The following is a 7,981-nucleotide window of genomic DNA, read 5'->3' as shown; positions in this document are numbered from 1 at the left end:
GAGAAATTATTGGTTTTATTTCTCTGGAGATCCCTAATATAGACCTCAATTCCTGGTTATCACAAATGAACTGTTAAATACACTTTTTGGTATTTTATTCATACTAATTGTCCCTCAGCAGCTTCCCCAATGGAAGTAAATCCCATGATAATATGAATTTTTAATGATCAGCTCTCTATACAGGTGATAGATTCTTGGAGATAGTATCACTATATATATATATATATATATATATATATATATATCTTCTGTTTGGTTTAACATGTATATTCTCATTCTGTTGTGACTGTAACAATCAAGTGTTCCTATACTCAATAGCCATTGATCATTCCAGAGCAGATGAGTCTGAATTAGGAATATCTATATTTTCTCTCCAAAAAAATCATAGACATGCACAGGAACTCATATATTCCCATTCTTTAAAATAATTTAAAACTATACCAATGGTCAACAAATACAGAGTGACAATTCCCCCTATAACTGACCTGCTGGTTATCACAATCTCTGTTTCTTTTCAAGGTATTGCTGTGTAAAATGTCTGGCACATAGCAACCCTTCAGGAAATATCATTGCTTCCAGTCCTGTCTTGCACCTCCCACAGAAGACATAGCTTTTGTCTGAACTAAATATCAGAGTTAGCAAAACAAGAACTTGAAAATATAAGCACAAGAAATGAAATAAACGTATGCTAACATTATACCTGTCCCTCTGGCAGGCACTAAAGTGAAGCCCAAGATATACCTGTTTTAGATAAATCCACAACTTGATCAGTTTTCTGAATTCCTGCCTTATGTCCCAGCTCTCCTCTCAAGGTAGTTACATGACAGTCAGAATGACTATGTAGAACATAATTTCATTTTCTCCCAGATAAAAGGCAGCCAGACCCAGACAGCCTGCCCCAACTCTCTTATACAATCAGGACTCATCTGTAGATGTAAGTATGCACCCAAACTATTTACAGGTTAAGTCAGCAGCAGGTCCCCAAACTTTGGTTATATATTGCATAAATTTGAAAAGAAAGAGTAAAGCACATTACATGGTATTTTGTGGAGGAAATAGATTCCATCTACTCTGACGTTATTATTTCAAACCACCAGTTCTATATTGCGTACCTACAATGTTTCAGGCACTGTTTGATCTCTTTTTCCTGCATGACCTCAATTACTCCTCACAACAACCCAATCTACTGGGTTAGTATCCTTATTCCCCTACTGAGGAAGCTGAGGTTTGTGATGATGAAGCAGTTTGCCCAAATTTATCCAGAGCTAGGCAATGCCCAAGCCAAGAATTATAAAGGTATTTTCTGCATGCATGTTTGATGAACTTTTCTCTAAGATGTTCTTTCTGAAGGGCATACGGGTCCTATAGTAACCAGTGAGATCTCTCAGTCCACAGAGACATATGGGGCCTCCATTATCACCATCGGCAAGAAGTGGTGTTGGGTGGAAGTCACACATGTATGCACGACACACTACGGTCAAAGGAAAGATGAAGTAACCGGGGACTGGCGATAGACGCTGAGGCTATCTATTCAAGGAAAGAGCTAGTGTTTTTTTCTCTTTCTTTCTTTCTTGACTTTTGATGTTGTCAAGATGCCTAAAACAAAGAGTATTCTTGTCACTTAAAATTTTTTAACAGAAATGGATTCAGTATTTTGTCATTTGAAAGACAGTATACAGTTATGTAAAGTTTAAAAATAAAATAAAATTTAAAAAAAAAAAAAAAAGAAAGACAGTTAACTCATGGATTCTGATATTTCCATCCAGGTAAGCTAATTGACAACTTGCAGATTTCTTTAGGATTGTTGTTGTGTTTTAGCCGCTAAGTTGTGTCTGGCTCTTTTGCGACTCCATGGACTGCAGCCTGCCAGGCTCCTCTGCCCATTGTCTCCTGCGTTGGCAGGTGGATTCTTTACCCCTGAGCCACCAAGGAAGGTCTTCTTTAGGACTAGCCATTGGTATATTTCTAGAGAGGCAGTACAGTGTAGTGTTTAGGTAGGTAGGTTTAGTCGCTCAGTCATGTCTGACTCTTTGTGCCCCCATGGACTGTAGCCTGCCATGTTCCTCTGCCCATGGGATTCTCCAGGCAAGAATACTGAAGTGGGTTGCCATTCCCTTCTCCAGGGGATCTTCCCAACCAGGGTTCAAACCCAGATCTCCTGCATTGCAGGCAGACTCTTTACTGACTGAGCCACCAGGGAAGCTGCAGTGTAGTGTTGGGATGCACAGATGCCGGAGCTGAGGTGCCCGTGCTGCAATATCAGGGTCTGCCGCTTACTAGCTGTGTAGATCGGCTAGTTACTTATTCCTCCTCCACTCTTCTGTTTCACCATCTCCAAAATATGGATAACAATACTACCAACATCATAGGATTTCTGTGGGGATGAAGTTAATAAATACACATAGCAAAGTTGGCACTCTTGAACATTGGCCTTTTGGAGCATCCAGGTGAAGGGATCGGTGGTGAGTCTTTAATTGAGGATAGCCTCAGGTGTCAGCATATATCAGTCCAGCTCAATACAGCAGATACCCTTTGAGGTCTTCTGTGTTTTAGGCATTCTTCTAACCATTTGAGTAGAGCACAAAACAAAACAGACACAAATCACTTGAGCTAGTGGAGTAGAGCACAAAACAAAACAGACACAAATCACTTGTGTTAGTGGAGTGAGAAGTGAAGTGAAGTCGCTCAGTCGTGTCCAACTCTTTGTGACCCCATGGACTGTAGCTTACAAGGCTCCTCTGTCCATGGAATTTTCCAAGCAAGAGTACTGGAGTGGGTTGCCATTTCCTTCTACAGGGGATCTTCCCAACCCAGGGATTGAACTTGGGTATTCCGCATTGCAGGCAGACACTTTACCCTCTGAGCTGAAGCCATAAACAAAATAAATCATTAAGATTAAAAGATAGCTTTCTTGCAACAATTTTGCCACCAGGACACAGGTGTTGTGAAAACCACTGCTAAACCTAAGCAAAAATGGGAAAGGAGAAGACCCACATCAACATCGTTGTCATTGGGCACGCGGAAAGTCTACCACTACTGGCCATTTGATCTACAAATGTGGTGGGATCGACATGAGAACCATTGAAGAGTTTGAGAAGGAGGCTGCCGAGATGGGAAAGGGCTCCTTCAAGCATGCCTGGGTCTTGGACAAACTGAAAGCTGAACATGAGTGTGGTATCACCATTGATATCTCCTTGTGGGAATTCAAGACCAGTAAGGGCTATGTGACCATCACTGATGTCCCAGGACACAGAGACTTCATCCAAAACATGATTACAGGCATGTCCCAGGCTGCCTGTGCTGTTCTGATGACTGCTGCTGGTGGTGGCGAATTTGAAGCGGGTATCTCCAAGAATGGGCAGATCCACCAGCATGCCCTTCTGGCTTACACTCTGGGTGTGAAAAACTAATTGTTGGAACTAACAAAATAGATTCCACTGAGCCACCCTACAGCTGGAAGAGAAATGAGGAAATCATTGAGGAAGTCAGCACCTGCATTAAGAAAATTGACTCCAACCCTGACACAGTAACATTTGTGCCAATTTCTGACTGGAATGGCGACAAGATGCTAGAGCCTTGATTCAAGGGATGCAAAGTCACCAGTAAAGATGACAATTCCAGTGGAACCACACTGCTTGACGCTCTGGATTGCATCCTGCCACCAACTCACCTGACAAACTCTTGTGTTTGATTCCCCCAGGACATCTACAGAATGGTGGTACTGATACTGTCACTGTGGATCAAGTGGAGACTGGTGTTCTCAAACCTGGCATGGTGGTCACCTTTGCTCCAGTCAGCGTAACAACTGAAGTCTATTGAAATGCACCATGAAGCACTGAGTAAAGGCCTTCCTGGGGACAATGTGGGCTTCAGTGTCAAGAACGTGTCTGTCAAAGATGTTTGTCATAGCAATGTGGCTGGTGACAGCAAAAATGACCCACTGATGTAAGAAGTTGGCTTCACAGCTCAGGTGATTATCTTGAACCATCCATCCCAAATCAGTGCTGGATATGCACCTGTGCTGGACTGTCAACCAGCTCACATTGCTTGCAATTTTGCTGAGCTGAACGAGAAGACTGATCATCATTCTGAAGATGGCCCCAAAACTCTTGATGCCACCAATCATTGATATGGGTCCTGGCAAGCCCATCTGTTGGGAGCTTCTCTGAGTATCCTCCTCTGGGCCATTATGCTGTTCGTGACATGAGACAGGTGATTGCCGTGGGTGTCATCAAAGCAGTGAACAAGAAGGCAGCTAGAGCTTGCAGGGTCACCGAGTCTGCCAAACAGGCTCAGAAGACTAGATGAATATTATCACTAACACCTGCCAACCCAGCCTTAGTGGTGGAAGAAGGGTCTCAGAACTGTTTGCCTCAATTGGCCATGGAAGGTTAATGTAAACCACTGGGTAATTATAACAGTGCATCACAAAACCTTCAGAAGGTGAGGTGAATGTTTTGTGGACCATGTGTTTTGTGTGTGGAAGCTTTAAGTCATTAGTTTTTAAAATCAGTACTTTTCAATAGAAACACTTTGACCAAAAATCTGTCACAGACTTTGAGACCCATTAAAAACAATGGTTGAAAAACTTGTGTCTCCTTTTGGTCAACACTGTAACTCCCTATAGTACTACTTAGGTAAGATTTGCCCATAATCTATCTCTGGTGAAATAATAGAATTTTATATTTTTGGGTTGGAGCTTCAGGTTTCTCAACCCTGTATAAGGAGAACTCATCTCTTTAAGTAGGTCTTAAAAAGTGTTGGTGTGAGAATTCATAGGTTAAGATAGATGAGCAAAGAGTTACTATGTTTTATATGGAAGCAAGTTTGTAAGAAGGTCAAATTTTATATCACGAAAGCTCATGTTGCATATAAAATCTTTTATGGTTATGTAAATATCGAGTAAATCAGTTATATCAAATTTGAGTTTTCCGGTTTTGAGAATGTGCGTTCTATTTATGATATTTAAGTAATTAATCTCAAATGTGAGGCTTAAAGAGAATTGAGCACCACCCTGCTAGAATTATTTGTATCTAGAGTCTAGTAAGAATAAAAGATTCTAGGAGCTAAAAAATAAAAAAGATATTAGATGAAAGTGCTATAAAGGAAAGAAAATGTTTAGCTCTCTAGACATAAAAAATGGTACCTTCATAAAGCCCTTCAGGATCCATGTCAGGTTGGTCAGAGAGTGTTATGCTTCTTATAATGAGACAATGAAGAGAACTATAAATGTGAGAAGTGTACATCTGCTGAGACCTATGCTTTGCATTTTGTAAAGAAAATAACATTTGGATGACTTCTGAACTATATGTTGATCCATCAGAAAAGATCACTATATCATTTCCAAGAAGTCAGCATAAACCTCATGGCACAGCTCGTCTCTTATTCAAAACTACTTGCAGTGAAAAAGCAAATGGATTTAAATAGGGCTCTTGAAATGAAATGTTCTTAAAAGAAGCGTGTCAACAAGAGGACAGGACTAGGAAAATCTAGGCCATCGCTTGCATATAGAAATATAAAGTAAACAACAATATACAGACCAAAGTATCTTGATAAGCACTCCAAAAACAGTTACAGCAACAAGGTAAACCTCCTCAGAAAAGATCCCACTAAAGATGATAGGAAAGTCGTGGCATTTTGTCTTACACTTGCGTAACCACCTTCCCAACAGAGTGAACCATGATCAGGAGGTAGTCTCCTAAATTCTCGCTAAAAGATAACAAGGCATATGAAGACACAGGGATACCTGGCCCATTCAAGGGAATAACAAACATATCCGGTAACTCACCATGAAAACTACGTGCATACGTCTTACTTGACAAAGAATTCAAAGCTATCATCTTACATGCTGGATGAGCTAAAGAGGGAGCACATATAGTAGGTTACAATAAATCAGGGCACTAGAATTGCTAGTGCTGCTTGCCAAGTTATGCCTTTGTCTGTCCACTGGATCAGTTGGCAAGTGGCGGCATCACAGCCAGGGGTCCCCTTTCAAAAACTCTCCTGAAATGAAAGAGGGAGAGAGGAAGCCTCAGCACCTTGCCCCTTGGGCCTGGGATCTGTCATCTGTGGTAACATTGACACCCATCTCTGTACCCCTTGTGGCCTCCCACCACTTGCCCTACCTATATTTGGCCAGACCAGTTTCATATCAGGAAAGCCTTTGGCACCTCCAGGAAGACTTCTCTCAGCCCAGACTTGCAAAACATGCAACTCCTGTTGGGCGGGAGGCTTTGGACTCCCTGCTGGAAGAAATAAAAGGATACTGCTCACCATTGTCCTAGATCAGAGATACGTGCGTGTGTGCTCAGTCACTAAGTCGTGTCTGACTCTTTGTGACCCAACGGACTGTAGCCTGGGTGTTCCAGAACCAATAAGGCATACTTCCTGCCCCAGAGGTGAGAGTCTGGGTGGGACAGTCATGCAAATTAACTTGCCAGAAGTGACAGTTCAGTTGTGCAAAATGCTGTGATGGAGAAAAGTCCCTGGCATGTTTGTGTGCACAGCAGAGAGGGGACAGGAGACCAAGGGCTGGGGTGATCGTGGAACAAGAAAGGGTTCCTTACGGAGGTAGGAATATCAAAGACTAGAAGGACAAGTGCAAGATCAAAACAGGAAATAGTGGTTTCAGAGGGGAGCTGTAACTGCAAAGGCCTTGAGACAGGGCAGGACTGAAAGTGTGTGTGTATGTGTGTGTGTGTGCATGTGTGTGTGTGTGTGTGTGTGTGAATGGGGAGGCTGACTGAAGGCAAATTTGAGACATACTGTAGAGAGAGATGAGGCTGTAGGAGAAAAACAGAATTCAGATGTTCAGGTGGAAGGTCTGGGGGATGAGAGACAAATACCTGGATGAAAAGGGGCTCTTAACAAATCATCTCATTTGGGGTATGGGGGATCCAGAACAAAGTCTCCACTCCACTGGTCTGGAATGTGTCTTGAGCTGCTGTCCTGTACAGATGTCTATCCTGTATAAATGGGGCCCTCTAAATGCACCATCTCTAGGAAATAATGAGAATGGCAAGGTGATTCCTACCTCAGCTGTTCCGCAGAAGCCAGTGACCAGGGACTTTCCTCTGTGGCCTGAAGGAGCCAGAGACCAGTGCATAGTGAGAGTGTTGATATGAGTTTATGCAGTCTACCACAAGAAAAACATAAGGAAGTTTTGCATGTTTAGTAGACATGACATCAGGGAAAAGAGGCAGAATTGCAAAGACAGGACCTTGAAAACGGGCAACTGAGAAAAAGGAATGGAATGAGGGAGGGAGGGAGAAACGAGAGTATTTGTCCCTTTGTGTCCCTTGATATTGCTTCAGAATTGCATCCAACTGGGCCTGCCTCCCTCACATCAGAAGTTTTATAAAAGTGTCTGTTCAGATAAGCCTCCCTTCCTGGAGAACAAATGCTTCTGTACTACTTGATAGGGAAATGCTTTTCCCTGGACTGGTTTTTTGAGTACTGGACCCTCCAGGATCACTGGGAGCTTCTGCGAGGTGGGTGCAGGGTCTCACATCAACTATGTCAATACTCACGGCTGCCATTCCCTGAGGGCCTAGTATGTATCAGACATCCTGTCGTGTGAGTTACAAATAAACTGGCAGTTGTCTTTCCAATGGTCTTGTAAGCTGAGTATCAGTTAAGTGTTACAGAAGAGCAAAACTGAGCCAGAGACTTCAAGGGATTTGCCCAAGGTGACACAGAGGATTAGTGCCAAAGCGGGACAAGTCCCCGAGGTGTGGGCACATCCTTCACCACCCTGGCCCCTGAGAAGCTCTCCCAGGCTGGGGCAGGCCTCTGCCTCCTTCCCCGAGCCCCTAGAGGTTCCTGCTCTCTTCGTTATTCCTGACTACTACATAACAAGGTACCCCCAAACATGGTGGCCTAAAATGATACCGTTATATGCTCCAGCGTTTGTGCAGCAGGGACCCAGGTATGCTTTAACCAGGTCCTCCTTTTTCCATCTCTCACAAGGCCATGATCAAGG

At 43.0% G+C, this 7,981-nt stretch overlaps 1 pseudogene; it reads left to right on the top strand.

Annotated features, from left to right (window-relative positions):
- The first annotated feature begins 2,962 nt into the window (after nucleotides 1-2,962).
- On the top strand, nucleotides 2,963-4,308 carry LOC102396791 (annotated as a pseudogene).
- Nucleotides 4,309-7,981: the final 3,673 nt, after the last annotated feature.

The sequence above is a fragment of the Bubalus bubalis genome, chromosome X, assembly GCF_019923935.1.
Source record: "Bubalus bubalis isolate 160015118507 breed Murrah chromosome X, NDDB_SH_1, whole genome shotgun sequence".
Lineage (NCBI taxonomy): Eukaryota > Metazoa > Chordata > Mammalia > Artiodactyla > Bovidae > Bubalus > Bubalus bubalis.
This window is presented reverse-complemented; position numbering and strand designations above follow the sequence as displayed.